This window comes from Meriones unguiculatus, chromosome 11, assembly GCF_030254825.1.
Source record: "Meriones unguiculatus strain TT.TT164.6M chromosome 11, Bangor_MerUng_6.1, whole genome shotgun sequence".
Taxonomy (NCBI): Eukaryota; Metazoa; Chordata; class Mammalia; order Rodentia; family Muridae; genus Meriones; species Meriones unguiculatus.
The window spans coordinates 34,503,844-34,519,953 of NC_083359.1; the positions used below are offsets into that span (position 1 = coordinate 34,503,844).

The 16,110-nt window shown below is 46.2% G+C and overlaps 1 protein-coding gene and 1 pseudogene across 1 annotated transcript in view; both read right to left on the reverse strand.

Annotated features, from left to right (window-relative positions):
• Slit3 (slit guidance ligand 3) overlaps window positions 1–16,110 on the reverse strand; it is a 594,183-nt gene that overhangs the window by 503,549 nt on the left and 74,524 nt on the right. The gene's annotated exons all lie outside the window — the stretch shown is intronic.
• Window positions 2,582–2,737, reverse strand: LOC132646609 (small nucleolar RNA SNORA17; annotated as a pseudogene).

The following is a 16,110-nucleotide window of genomic DNA, read 5'->3' on the forward strand; positions in this document are numbered from 1 at the left end:
TCCTTAACCATCTATGCGTGTTGTTTCTCTGATAAAAGACTAAGAATGCGAACCACCATTACCTGGGAGTCCAGCTACCAATGCACGTGGAATCCATCCGCGGAGACCCCAAGTTCAATCTGCAGCATGGCCACATAGTTATCCTTCACTAAAATAACATCTGGCTTTCATTCTTTAGTGACAACTCGTTTGGACAAGACCTTGGGTATTTTTTTTTTAATTGGACTTCTTACCCTTCTGCCAGACTTAGAGAACCAAACTTTCTTTGAGCTCTTTTTTTTTTTTTTTTTTTTTTTTTTTTTTGTGAGCCCAGGATGTGAGGGGAACTTGGTGTGGGGACAAGCTTGTCGTAAACAAAGAAACATTTGTTTCTTTTCATTAAAAGACCATGGATCCCTGAGGAATGCACACACTCCCCGCTTGAAAGCAAGGAGGAAGAGCTCCTGGAGAAAACACACAAAAGCTACGGACAGCTCATATCAAGAGTATTCGGCAGTTCCAGGCTCAAGTTTGTGGCAGAGAGATTGGGACATCAATACAGAGTGACTTAGAAAATTCATGTTTGAATGTTCAGGGATGCAGGGGAACGGGACAGTAGACCTTCCGCAGAGCTGTGATAAAGAGCTCGTGGCCCAACGGCCTGGAGAACCCTGGTGCAAGTTCCCTGAAGTCAGGGGCAGTATAACATTTTTGTTTTGTTTTGTTTGTTTGTTCATTTGTTTGTTTTTGTTTTTTATTGGTTCTTTGTGAATGTCACATCATGCACCCCAACCTCACTCATCTCTCCATCCCCTCATACCTGTCCTCCACCCTTGCAACCTCCCCCTCAACAGAGAAAAAAGTAAAATTTTTGTTGTGAAAGCTGTAATGTGTCACAGTGTGTCCCACCGTAGACCCTTTTGTCCATCCTTTGCTTGCAAATGTTCATCGTGATGACTCGTTGGTCTGGCACGAGGCCTCTGGCTTCTGCTACACTATCAATACTGGAACCACTGGGACTCTTCAAGGATACCCTGATGTTGCCCTGTGTCATGAAGATCCTGTGGATTTGGATCTGTATGACTGGCCCCTTCATGCACTCAGGCAGTTTATTGATGGGGTAGATGTTGGGGTGGGGCAATTCAAAACTCTGGACCTGGGCCTGAGATAGTATCTGAGCTGGTCAGCCAGCCAACTCTTCTGTCCTTACACCTGGCTCACTAGCAATCCCCTACAACCAGGGCCAGCTCTACTCTGCTGACCAGGTGAGGTGCAGAGCACACTCTCCTCAGTTTTGCAGCCAGTAAGGGACATGGCCACTTCTCCCACTGTCACGAACCCAGGGCCAGCTCTGCAGTCTGCCATAGATGGCAAGGTTTGGAGGGTTTAAGTATCTCTTCCTCATTTGAACAGACAAGAGGCAACACCGGCTCCCCTGCTCCCATGACTCTACGGCCAATTCAACTGTAATCCCAACATCCAGGGCCAGCTCTACTGGTGCAGGGCCTGTTCTCCCAAGTGCTGCTGCAGGTGAGGGGCAGGGACAGCTCTCCTGCTTTCCTAACCCCAGGGTCAGCTCTCCCACCTGCTTAGATAGCAAGGAGCAAGGGTTGGGGAGGGCATCTCTCCCTTGCCCACAGCAGACAAGTGATGGGGCCAGTTCACCTGCACCACTGCCGTCAGGGTCAGCTTACCTGTGCTGCCCAGGTGAGGTGCAGGGCCTGCTCTCCTGAGTGCTGTAGCAGGTGAAGGGAAGGGACAGCTCTCTCATACTCAGGACCTCAGAGCCATCTCACCTGCAACAAGTGATGCCCAGCTCTCCCAAGTACTGCAGCCGGCTAGGGGTGGAGTCAGCTCTTCTGACTCCAAGGCTAGCTCACCCACAATGCCCAGGGGTGGGTGGGGATAGTTTTGCACAACTGTCAGATATCAACATGTCCCAGGGAGGCAGTCCAGACCAGGGACATCCACCTGGCCTTCGGTGGTAACAGACTCGCACTGTTGGAAAACCTTAAACTCAGATGCGGCTTCTGTGGCAGCACAGGTCAGGATCCCGCCATGGCCCCAGGCGGCATCACCAGCTACTCCTATCAGGCTGTCCCTTTCTAGCTTTGAGCCTCCAGTGCCAGTTCTGTCTCTCTTCATTGTGCCCACAACTTTCTGTTTCTCTTCCCTTCTATTTCTTCACCACTTACTAGCTCCCCTTAGTGGCACCCACAATCTATGAGTGCCTGGTGTCATCTCAGGAATGGTCTCAGGAGATCTGTGCCCACTTGTGCATTATGGTGCTGGGCAGAGGTCATCGTGGGCATGACCTGACACCCCCCCTCCAGGCCTGTGTAGCATCTGACTGGTGGTCATCTCAGGCTTGTTCCCCACTCGGCTGCCTGAGTAACCCCTTGGGAGGGTCATCTGTCTTGAGCTCAGCCCTGCCCAGGGCCCATTGTCCCAAGCATGGCTGCTCTGCTCTCCAGCTTGCTCCCTGCCCTGGTAGCTTGACCCAGCCTACCTGGCACCAGACTGGTGGTTGTCTCAGACTAGCTCACTGTCCAGGGCCCCCGGTGCCAGACTGGTGGTCCTCTCAGGCTTGCTTTCTTAGAAGAATGTTAGGCTACTAATCATTCAGATGGTCATAGGTCATAGGTCAAACGTCAAACACTGAGCATAGACACAGCCTCTCTTCCCTCTGCCACCTACCGATGTACATGTGAATGTGACACAGCAGAGCTACCACACCTGTAATGCCTCTAGGGACAGCGCAGCATAACAGCCATGCCTCCAACAACCTCTGCTTGCTGAAGGCACTATACAAACTTGCTGAATGAAGGAACAGGCGAACGGAGCATGATGTGGAGGATGGGGCCAGCACCTCCCTGAGGGCACAGCTCGTTCTGAGTATCACCCACAGTCCTAAAAAAGGGAAGCTCTCCAGCTGAGCCACATGATAAAGAAGGATGCTTCAAACACAAACAAACAAAAAGCCAGGATCCAACATTGAGGATGGAAGGAGGCAATGTCCCAGTTTCCTGGTTCTCCAGAGAAGCACTGTGTAAAGGAAGTGAAGCTTCAGTATGCCGTCTCAAAGCCAAACTTGAAATCTGCTCTCAGCCTACCAAGTGCACAGCAGAGTGGGAAACATTTTAGAGGTTTCAGTGAACAGAGGAGGGGTGTCTGCTCCTGGACTGGCTTAGAGATCTGCACGTAAGCCATGCTCCTTTCAACCACAGGCCATTTGCACGTGCTCTGTGCTTACTTATATCCTCCTGCCTTTACACGACGTCTTTAAGGTCCTCAGACCTTTCTCCGCCATCACTACCTCAGGAAAGTTCTCCCTGACCAGCGCTCCTACCACATCAAATCAAACCCAGGATGCCTTTTGGCAGCTGTGCATACCCACATGGTGCTTGTTACAATTGTTATTTTCCATTCATTCCTTGTGAGTCTTTGATCAGCAACTCTCTACACTGTCCAATACAGTATCCACTGACAACATGTGGCTATTTAAGTTAACTAAAATGAAATAAAATCTCTAATTCAGCCCTTTGGCTATACTGGCCACATCTTAAGTCCTCAATAGCTACACATGATGAGTGGCAATTATTACTGGACAACCCCCCCTTCAGCTCTACCCACACTTCCTAACTGCAGAAGGGTCTGTTGAACAGTGTTGCACTCAGTAAAGACAAAATGGACAAATGAATGGATCAGGAGCCTAACGGTTCCTGTGAATGAGGAAGATTTATTAAGGTGAACAAGGTGATGAGAGTCAGTGTTACACAAGAGTCTCCTAGAAGAGAATTATCCTCATCTGTGAGACTTGTAAAAGCCGAGTAGAAGAGGCAGTAATTATGTTGGGCTTTGAAGACTGGATAGGAGTTTGTCAGCAGAGAAGTATGGAGTTAAAAATAAAACAGTACCGGAGCAGTGCCATGGTTGCAGCAAAGAGGGCTGTCCTAGTTTCACACTCATTGCTCTTACAGAATACCCTGACAAAAATAACTTTAAGGGACAGTGTGTCCATTTGCCTTTCAGAACCAGGTTACAGTCCATCTCGTGTGGATGTAAAGGTTAAGGCAGAATCCTGAAAACAAATCTAGAGTGAAGAGCAGGGAGAGAATGAATACATGAATGCTTACTGTGCAGCCCTCTTTCATTCCCACACAGTCTCAGATACAATTCTAGGGAATGATGACACCTACAGTGGACTGAATCTTCCAACATCAAATGATGTAATCAAGGCAATCCCCCATAGACATTCCTTTAGGCCACCCTGATCTAAACAATCCTTCATTGAGAATCACTTCCCAGGTGCCTCTAGATTGTGTCAAATTGACAATTAAAACCAACCATCACAACTGTCACATCTAAGGGTAAATAATATTTCACCCTGAGTGTCACGTAACTGTACAGAATGAAGACAAGCAAATGGCAAGCGAAGGCAGCTGGATTTAACTCACTTGCAACTTCAGGTAAGATTACTGTGTACCTGCTATAGGCCGACTCGGTAAGACCCCATCTCACACCTGCAAATCCCCTGAGGCGTGATGCCTGCAATGATCCTCATTTATAAATAAAAACACAGGGTTTTGTAAGTCATGTGGTGTCAAGTGAGCTGAGCAAGGTACCACCAAGCCACATAGCTGAGAAGTGGTAACACTATGGTCACTGACACGAAGCTCCGAAAGCAAACAGAACAAAGTTGACCTGGATCACCAGCCTCGGCATGGACCAAAAAGTAGGCATCGAATGAGTGTTTGCTTTATAGAAATGCCTCACTTGGCAGAGAAGATGGAAGGAAAGAAGAGAGGCAGCATTATGGAGGGTTAGGGTTAGAATCCTGCAAGGCTGGAGTGACTCCAGGTTCGAAGCATACTTTGGGGTGACCTTGAACCCATCTCTTTGAGCTCTGTGTACAATGTCTGACCAATGTCAACAATAATCCTTTGTCGGACAGAAGGGTTTAATGATGTTGATGACCCTCGTAACGGCTATCAAATAAATACTAATGGAGGTTACGAAGAAGCAGACAGAACTTGGCCTCTTCCTCTAGGTTTTGGGAGACCAAGATGACAGAGAGACTCTGTAGTTTGAATCATGTTAGGACTTGACATCAAAAGGAAAACTGGGGCTAAAAAAAGAACAAAGTTCCTGGAAAGCTTTGGAAGGGAGTGGAAAGGTAAATGATACTACAGTCAAAGATGTAGAGAAGAAAGGTTTGGGTGACACAAATAAAGGTCAGTGTCTTTCCTTTAGTTCTCAGCCGAGAAGGCTAGCTGAGACCATGAAGAGCAGGCAGGCAGAACTACACACGAAGACCGCACATGAGTCTTTCCAACCGAGAAGGGAGGGGGCTGAGCTGCCAACACTTCCAAAGCCAGACCAACCACATCACAGAGTACTCTCCCTGCCCCAGAGCTACCCAAGGTTCAACTCTCCACCTACTGAGAGGCTCATGGGGCATGGCTGCCAGGTGGCCGTCTATATGGTCACACCTCAGACCCAACCAAACAGGCAGGCAGCTAGCTAACCAAGCCGGCCAGAACTGTTAGGTTTCCTGGTATACAGCTTTGTCACTCAGTACATGATCTGCATCACCCAGGAGCATGTCGGAAGTGCAATGATAGGCTCTATCAGTCAAGCCCTTGCCTCGAAAGCATAAGGACCTGAAATCAATGCTCCCCCTTCCCCCCAAATACATGTGAATAGGGAAAGGGGCTGGCACAGTGGTGAAAGCTTGTAGTCCCAGGCAGAGAGGCAGAGAGTGGGGCCACAGAATTCATTGGCCTGAGAGCCTAGCCTAATCTAGACTACATGGTGAGTTCCATATGGCAAATTCCAAGCCAGTAAGAGATCTTGTGAGATCAAATAAAAGGGATGAAGGAAGCCTCTGTGTGTGTGTGTGTGTGTGTGTGTGTGTGTGTGTGTCATAGAATTGTCCTCTGTTCTCCATGAGTATACATGCACACATATGAATACACTCAGGTCATGTCTCAGTTGCACCGAATCTGTCTGTCTGTCAACCACATCTCCAGGCGACTCATGCAAACATCCGGGCTTTGGGCTTAGAGTGCTGCAGACAGACCGCTTAGTTCCGGTCGTGCACTTACTGGTTCTCTGACCTCAGGCAATGATTGAACCTTTCTAGGCCTCCATTCTTCATCTAGGCAAATGGGAAGCAAGGGAGCTAATGCACTGGGCAGTTCTGAGGCTTCCCTGTGCATATGGAAGCAGTTAACACGGGCGCACGGCTGCTAAGTGTTGAGTTAATGCTAGCGATGGTTATTGACAACGTGGTGCTCAAGGCCAGAGGCAGAATAATGGTCTCCTCAGCTACTCTCTAGGTAATAAGCTGTTCGTGAAGAGATGAAATTGGTAAAAAATAAATAAATAAATAATAAGTAGATAAATAAATAAATAAATAAATAAACAACAAACACGAGGGGAGGTTTCCACTGAGGTAGGATCCTCCCCAAGGATGGTGATTTATTTCTCAATGCTTTGGAGCCTCCAGCCCCAGCGCACTCAAAGTACATCTGGCCTACCCTCGTGGGCTGCAGTTCAGGACAGCAAAATGAGGCCCAGTGCCAACAGCAATAGTGGAACAGGTTACAGTCAATCTTCTGGAAAGATCAGCAGACACAAGGACTGTAGCCTTAGGGCCCGAGGACAGGGGCTATTAAGGAAGACTGACTCTGCAACCCTGCCTGTCAGAGGCTCAGAACCACAAGGACCAGAGCACCACTGAGGCTCCGGCAGAGGTACAGGCACTGACTGCCCATCACACTGCAGAGACCCAGCAGCATGGGTAACAAGGCTTTCTGGGGAGCTCCCTGACCAAGAGAGCTTTGTAAGCTTTGTAAGTTTCCCGGCTTTGTAAGTTTTAGCTGATTTCATCCTCTCTTGCTACCGACAAGGCCCAGACCCCATCAGTCTCATCAACAGCTGAGACAAACCAAGGCTTTGAGAGCTGAAGATACCTGCCCACAATTCAGAATGCTACTTAGCAGCACACATGGTGTTTCTCCCCACATCTGTTTCTTGATGACTAAGATCTCTGTTGGCTGGCTGGCTTGTGTGTGAGGGTCACTAGGGTTTCCCAGAGAAGGCTTGATGGGGATGAGTTTCCATCCTGGGATTCCTGGGCCCACCCATAGGATGGCTTCTTAATGGATCGCAGGCAATTTATCACCACTGTAGCTACAGACAGGTATCGGTCATTAACGAGGACTGTGAGAGCTGAGTGTTCACTGTGTGGCTCCACTCACTTACTTATCAGATGGCCCACGCAAAGGTCCTAATCCAGCCCACCTCATCCAGCATGTCTCAGCATCACCCATGCTTTACCTTTCCTGACCCGGACATTCAGCTCCTGATCTTTGTGAAGGAATACCTACTGTTAGGGATATTCTGGTGGCCGGTGTGACCAGTAGTCCCGTGGGGGCCAGACAAAAGTAATGATACTAAAATCAACCCAGTGTAAACAAGTCCTCATCATTACAGACTGAAAGAAGAGACCTAAACAAAAGGCAAGGAAGGTCTTAAGTTGGAGGTTTATTTAAAAACAAAACAAAACCAAAAAAAAAAAAAAAAAAACCCCACTTAATAATCTGAAACAGAATACAGAATTCTGGATCCTGGACAAGCACTGAGGTATGTATTTTTTCAGCTATGGGGTTTTTGTTTTTGTGTGTGTGTGTTTTGTTTTTGTTTTTATTTGTTTGTTTTGTTTTGGCTTTCTTCAACACCACCAAAATAATGATCCTCCTCTACAGCTACAGACAAAGCTGGCTCTGATGTATGACTTCGCCAATTCCTTCCTTCTTTCCTTCCTTCCTTCTCCCTTCACCCTTTCTTCACTCCCTCTCTCCCTTTTCCTTTCCTCATTTCCTCTCTTCCTCCCCACCTCCCTCCCTTTCGTTCTTACTTTCTCCAGTTTGTATAAGAAAAATACCTTCCCAAAGCATATTAAAGAAAGGAACTAGTGTGTAATTTTGGAAGGAGAACCAGGACCCAGATAAGTGAGTGGTATTTTCATACCTTTTACGGACTTCTAATCCTTGCCGGCCTTGCACCATGAACAGGTAATACCCTTTCTCTTTCAACTTCCACAGTAATCAACAGAGACAATAAAAAACACGTGTACTTGGTGAGAGAAATATGACTTGTCACATGCCTACTCCACGCTGGCCCATCAAATCCATTTGCTTCCCTGAAACATGGCACAGGTATCATATAACAGGTGGCAGCACCCTTCGGGACAAACACAGTGGCCCTTCCTCAGTTCTGCTATACCTACCGCCTCCCTTCTGCTAGCTGACCCTTTATCAGCTCTTGCATCTGCCTTCCAGTCTTGCATTAAACACTGGTCTGGCTTCTAGTGAGAATGTCCTTGGCACACCTCCTTAGGCTGTCCTTAACAGAAGTTGCTCTTGCCCTAGGTACTACAAGGGGCCAGGATTTCAGCCAATACTTTCTCCCTTGGACACAGGTCCCCAGGTGCTAGCTGCTGGCTTCCTTGTGTAAGCAAACTTAAGCTCTTGTAAAAATCTTAAAGGCAAAAGTGAATCATCCACACCAGGTTCGGAAACCTCGCCAACACCATCAGAAGAAAATATGATGGCTCAGAGTGAATATGGCTCCAAAAATGAGTGCTTTCCCCTCTGCTCTGGCCATTTTGTTTATACACTACTTCTTCCCATTCAACAGGCTGTCATTATGTGAGCGCCAATAAACCAGGCGGAATCATGGACACAATATATCACTGTTCAGCGCTGCCAGAATTGGAACATAAAGATCACTTAACTCGGAGCAAAATCAGGGAGCCCACAAATTAGTCACCACAGAGATGCCAAGACCATGTTTGGCTATTCACTGCACTCAACAGTATTACACATCTGAATGGGTTTAAGGCTCCTCAGAGGGGCGAGCGACGAAATTTGATTGCTGCTTCTGTTACAGGCGCTGGTGACCACTCACGCTCTCCTCTCGGGCTGTGGCATATTAAATCGCAGTCCCCTTGCCTCCACATGCCTTTCTAGCTCTGCTACTTCTTTGACCTCCACCTATCAGCCTCTAGTGACACATCTGCATTCTGCCATGACTCTGGTGCCTCCCTCTCAAGGATAATCTAGAGTGGGATGTGCACAGTTCAACGGGAAGCTATTTCTTTCCCCATATCATGTGCTCACCCGGAGAGTCAAGGTGGTAGGTAGGGGCGAGGGTTATATCTTAATGTTACTATGGTGCGTCATACGAGAAGTACACAAGGACAGGTGTGAGAGCAATTTCATTAAAAGCCCATTACAGCTTGGCTGGGTGGTGAGCCACGCAAGCTAATGACCAAGTATTGTCAAATACTCAAAGGCTCTTGGCTTACCTCCCTGAATAATAAACTGACTTGTTCCCTGGGGGATGCATGTTTAAATAAACTTAGGATGGCAGATTCAGAGAGCTCTGACGATGCATAGATCATCTTGTTGTCATTCTTCAGTATAATCTAAAGTACTTAATAACAATAAGTAAATAACATAACAATAAATAATGATAAACAAAACACACATGCATTTTTGACTTTTCACTTAAACACTGAGTGCAGCCTCATTCTCGGCAAAGGTATCTACCAGGCTATGCACTTAAAAGAGTTCTTTATTTAACACACATCTCAAACACACACACCAAAACAATTCACACAAACGAATATGAAAATGCCCATGCGATTGTGTACTGTGCTACACCTCAGAGAACTTGGGGGAAGAAAAACAATAACTCGGACATTGACAGAACACTGATTTTCTTTTCCACTGTTGCCAGCAAGGAATCGTGTGCTCAGCAGACGTTCATTATCAATTTGATGACTATTGATTTGATCTCCGGTGACAATTATTTGTCAGGATTGTGATGAATAAGGGGGCAGGCTCTAAGCAAACAATTTCCCTCATCTCTAGGCCTAGAGACTTGGGAGCCACCGTATAAACATCTTTTCTCTGATCCTCTTGATTTAGGCAACAGGGTGTGAGAAAACGGACAAAGGTAAGCCACAACTTAACTTTTAGCAAAACAATAAAGCAGAATAGTCAAAAGTGATGAAGGAATTCTGCCTCAAGTATCTGAGGGGGAAGTCTAGAGCCTCCCATCCAGAATGCTCTTGTGGAGTCTGAGGATTGGCACAAGAATTAGCACTGCAACCACTGTCATCCCAACAGAAGTACCAAGAATGGTGACAGAAACCCCCCAGGCAACCCGATCACAGGCAGATTCTTAAGAAAATGGCCAAAGCCTGGGGAATTCATGCACAGAGGAGATAAACAACCCAAATGGGAAGGTCTGCCTCTCACAGGAGATACTGAGCTACATGGAAAATTCCATACCCTAGTTCAAAGGGGCAGTGTGATCCAATAAATTTAGCTGCATGGGTTATTAAAAGTAATTGTGTATTCAGGCTGAATGTTTTATGCATGTGTCTTTCCCATAGCTGAAACACATGTGAAACCAGAGAGAGTTCCCAGGGAGGTTGGTGCCCATTTTGATTGCATCTGACAGGATATGTGCCACGATGAAGGATGCTTCCAAGGCTGACTTATTGCCTGAAATCTGCAGAAAGGATGTCTTGGAACAGGATGTCTTCAGAAGGACCATACAGTAACTGAATAGGCAGCCGGCCAGAGCAGGAACCGTTCCTTTTGTTTGGCTGGTTGAAACACCTCATCTTACCAAAAAAGTCTTGTCAGAGAGTGAATAATTCATGTGCTCTCAATAGATGGGCTTAGCAAGTAGGTGTCCTACCAAGTCAAACAAAGGTGATAGAGATGTTCCTTTAGGGATAAGTGCAAATCAGATTCCTACTTGATGGGATTGAGCATTCTCCAGACTTCGATCCTCAACCTGTGTGATCTCAAGGTCAGAAGATAAATCAAAAGGCAGAGCTCAGGGGCCAGAATGCATTGCATCGGAGATCACATACATAGCTTCTCTTCTATTTGTCCTCGGGCTTCTAAGAGAGACCTTTGCAGATGAAAAGGGTTTTGAAATTCCAAAAATGATGTACAAAATGGGCCTTTGTCAAATAAATCAACCAAGAAAAACAAATCCAGCAAAGACTGTTTTTATCCCAAGGGCTGGCTCAGAGGTCTGTTACTATAGGGACGCCTGTGAATCTTTCTTCCGGATCATCTGTGGCAGCATCACGGAGGGAAAGGAGGAAACGTGGAAGATGTGGAAGGATGGAGGTGGGCCCTTCGTCTTTGGCTCTGTCTTCAGAGCCCATATACAAAGCAGAACAAATAGGTGAACTTTTGACTTTGCAATCAGCCCTCACCTTTTACCAATTAATTATACAAGAACACACATAGGGTGCCTTGAGGGTAAAGAGAGCTGCTTTCAAATCTGGGTTCCACTGCTCACACCAAAGAAAGTTTGGATCCTGGCTTTCTTACTGGCAAAACAGAGGATAGCAACATGCACTGCATGCAAGCATGGTAAGGATAAAATATGCAAATACATACAAGCACACTATAAAGCGACACCAAATATGTTAGATAGTAAGAAATTCCTGTGAGAAGACATTATCACTGACCCAGGGGTGAGGGGCTCTAAAGTTCCCATCCTTGACTGATGAGCTACTGACAGTGGACAGCTTCTGGGAGAGAGTCAGCTTTCCTTAAAACTGTGGACAACCACACTCCAATGGACGGCCCTACACCCATGAGTATAAGGGTTCTGTAAGTTAGACTGAGAGAGTCACTAAAATGAGGCAGGGAGGAGGACATGAAGTTAGAAGAGTATGGGGAGGTGGGGTTTAATCTGGGAGGAGTTTAGGGGACTAGTAGAGAATGAATAACCAAAATACATCAGATGAAATTCTCAAAGAACTAATAAAATATTTTATGAAGACAAAATTGCCCAGTTTATTACGCAATATAAATATATGCTGTATTTACTATGTTATATTTATTCTACCTAGCTCCAAATGGTTTAATCATCCTAAAAAATAAAATGTCTATACTAAAAAAATACAAAATAACACTTAAAATGTGTTTATTACATCTGGCATAAATAACGCCTCGATAGAAAATGCTGCTTACAAGGATGCTTAAGGTAATATGTTCTTGGGCATCTCCTCCACCCAGAATCCTCGCACCTATTATCTGACAAGTTTTAAAGTGCAGCATGGAAGCATTCAAGGCTATCTTAAAAAAAAAAAAAAAAGATTTGCCAGTGGTTGTCTCATTATGAGAGGAAAATGGCTCCAGAAGGAAGAAACTTGTATGTCTTGTCATTGCCTTACAGAGGCGGGCGGGAAGGAGTGAGCTGAAGAATAAGCAAGCAAAACTTCTCTAACATGGAGGTCTAAGAACAACAGTGTGGAGTAACAGCAGGGCCTGGGGGTCTGGAAAAACTGGTTAAGGTTCTCACTGGGTCTCCAAGGTAGGACACAGCAGCAGCATTAATGCATGCAGCTTCTGGACACGTCCAGGTATATCAACATTGTGCAAATAATTAGCTTCCGGTGAGGAATATGCAACCAGGTTGACAAGTTCCCATTCAATTTCTCCACTAATGGGAAGGGAAAAAAAAAAGGCTGAACTGTGCCGAGGCCAAGCATCTCAGAGGCCTGTGGCACGGTCACAAGGAAGCTTTCAGTCAGGGAAGGCCTCCCTGAGGTAAGTCAGGCCTCCCTGAGGTAAGTCAGCTGCTAAGTACCAAAAGATGGATGATGCTACCAAGGGAGGACAGTAGGCGAGAGCTTCTGGCAGACGGAAAGTCAGAGTGAGGGGAGAGTCATGCTGGTGTAGGTGGCAAAAGCCGGATCCCTCAAAGAACAACATGGCAAGGAAGGGAAGCTTGACTCTGTTAGCCTAGGGAAACTGAGAATGGGACTCATGCAGTCTATGCTTGGGAGGTACACTCTAGTGGCTCTGGTATGGACAACACTGTCCACAGGAAAGAGTGGAAGCCAAAGAGAAGCGTGCTAGCCCTCAAGCACTACATGATGATAGGGATGAGGTCAGCAGCAATGGTAATGGAGGCGAGGAGATACACAAGAGGCAGGGGGAGCAGATGGCTCCCAACCATTTTTCTGAAAATGCAGTTTCCTCTAGCAACTGATACTCTGAATTCCTGTTATCCGACTCATTGCTCCCAGCTCTGAGCCTTGGGGGTGCAGGTCTGCCCAAACCAGAGCTCTTATGGAACAAATGGGGTACCAGGGGGAATGGGTTGGCTTGTGCAGGGGAAGGTCTCCTGCCTCTGAGTGGCAGGACAGATTCCTCGGGAGGAGAAGCTTATCCCTTCCCTATTTTCAAGATAGAACACAAGTGGTTTTAAAGCATTCCCCCCCCCCTTCTTCAGCACAAGCCCCTATAGACCTGGGGCACCTTGAAAGAAGGAAATTTCTGGCCCTCGGGGTTGCTCTCCGCTCTGTGGAGCTGGGGGCAAGTAACTCTTTCCTCTGTTACCTCATCTGTAGAATGATAATAACACTTGCCTTGAGACACACAATCAGTGCATAGGTCACCATATGCAATGGGGGACAAAGACATTTGTATCTGGTTATACCAGTGTGAATCCTCTATCCTGTGGGCCAGGTAGAAGCTACGATATCCTTGGTCCCATTTCTTACCTAGTCACCATCTACAGAGCAGGCAGTGGTAGGTCTCAGGATATTTAAGGTCTTGGATCAGATTTCCTTTAATTTTTTTGGCGACAGCCTAGAAGCAGACACCTTGGACACCTTACAGTGCAGGATGCTGGAGGAAGATGTTGCATGCATCAACAGGGGAATGAGGAACATGATGCAGTCAGTCTTCCGCATCTACAGGTTCCACGTCAGCACATCCAAGCAAATTTAGGACAAAAATGTTTATGGAAAAAGATATGACTTTGCTAAAACATGGACAGACACTTTTCATGGTCATTATTCCCTGAACAGGACAGTACAGAAACCATTGACATGACATTCCCCCTGAACTGGCATTATAGGTAATCTAGAAAAGATTTACACATGTTTGAAGATGTACATGAGCCCAAATGAATACTGCACCAGTCTATTTCAAGGACTTGCGCATATGCAGATCTTAGATCCACAGAGGCCCTGAAACCAATCCCCTCTGGATGCTGAAGTCCATGAATGCTAATCTTTGACCAGCAGTAGACCGGAAGGAATTTCTCCTGAAGTTCTACTTTCTTTGACTGTTTTCTCCATTCCTCAAGCTGGCGATATCACCTTAGAAGAGAGGACTCACATGGGAAAGGTTGTCATAGTAAATGTACAAGACCATAGATAAATAGGAGTTATGTAGGCCACAAGGGACAGAGATGTGCTCCTGGGCCAAGGGATGATGAGAATGGCCATTGGCAAATGTAGGATGCACAGAGCTGAGTATTCATGAGCTCGGGGATAGCTGAACAGTTCCTTCTTGACCTGTGCTTACATTTTGGCAGAGATTTCCTCTACTAAATTACATCACTTAAACCTGATATCCAGAATGATGATGTAATTTATGTGCTGTGGGTATTACAAACATGGGCTTGGGTCCTGTGCTTTTCTAGGCACTTGGAATACATCTGTCCAAATGGAATGATGAAGATGTTCACCTAGGCTGCCCACTTGGCCAGTGGAGGATCTGAAATTCAGTGGAGGTTACCCGAGGACTCGGCCTATTCCTATTCACCATGCTAATCTCCAACGAAAACTAGCATGCTACCAATATTAGTGGGTAGCGCTCTGTGATCTTCTGCCAAGGACATCAGTCCCAAGTTTGTCTTGTTTGATCCTCTAGAATCACGTCTGAGAAAGTGCTTACATTCCCGGGGGGGGGGGCGGTGGCATGTTGTTTCTAGCAGTGACCACAGTTGCCCCGCTTACCCCGTTATAAGTGGTAGATTTCTACACTACCGTATAAAGTTCTCTAGTGTACATATATCAAACAAATAGAGCAGTACAAGGACCGATCACACAAATTTAATTACGTTTCATTTATTTAGGAGCTCCTGGGAGATAAGCCTGGCAGTACTGGGATGAAGTTGTGAGGCAAGGCTTTGAGGAAATTGCTAGAGGAATCTTGGGGAGGGAGATGGAGGCCAGAAAGACTTCTTTTTCCAGAGAGGGGCCCTGCCATTTAAGAAAGATTTCCTGAAAACACCCAGGCCAGAGCACACATTCTGAAACCACCAAAGCTGTCCAAGGTGACAAACAGTGAGGACTGCGAGGCAAAAACTGTGAGTGTGGGGGCTGGAGCGGGTCAGGGGTAGAGTAAGTGCCTGGCAGGCATGATACCCCACAGAGAAAGGAAGGGAATGGGAAGGAAGAAGGAAGAGGGAGAGAGGAGAGAGGGAGATATGGAAAAAAGAAAAGAGAGAAACGGAGAGGGGGAGATAGTGGAGAACAAAACAGACAGAGAGGGGAAGAAAGAGGGAGGGGAGGAAGAGGGAAAGGGATGAAGGACAGAGACAGAGACAAAGGGGACAAAGATCTCTCCCCTCTGAAGCACGAGCTGTCCTGGACTTGTTCAGTGTGTCTGTCTCCCAGAAGCCCTCACATCTCAGAGACCAGCCTTAGACAATATACACTTCATGCGGTCTTGTCTCATGCTATTTGATTTCTAAGCACCCCAAAACAAAGTAGACCACTCAACATATAAATTAAAGAAAGAAAAGAATATTAAAACAGCCTGGAGTGTCTTTCCTCATTTTCTTCCTGTGAAGGCTTACAGCAAACCCCCTAGTCAGAATCTTAATTATGGAAATTCTCATTTGTATTATGTGATTTGTTTAAAGCCCCCATCTTTCCAAGAGAATAAAATCCAGGTTCTGAAGCAGCACCTCTCAAAACAATTTATTCTTCTCCACTGACTAACTGCTTTGGCCAGCAATCATGAATTTATAGTACATTATGCCAAAGCAAAACACTCTAATAACTTAATCAAACATTTAAAATCCAGCTCACAGCCATATAATATACAGAAGCAGTTCTCTCAGCTCCCTCGCTAAAGGTCAATTACCATTTTTATTCCAAACATCCACATCTTAGAGAGCACACACACTCATACATACACACTGGGTAACAAGGAAAACATTTGAAATTGGCTGATATATACCCAATCTGCAACCATTGTACTGCAAAACGTGAAGATT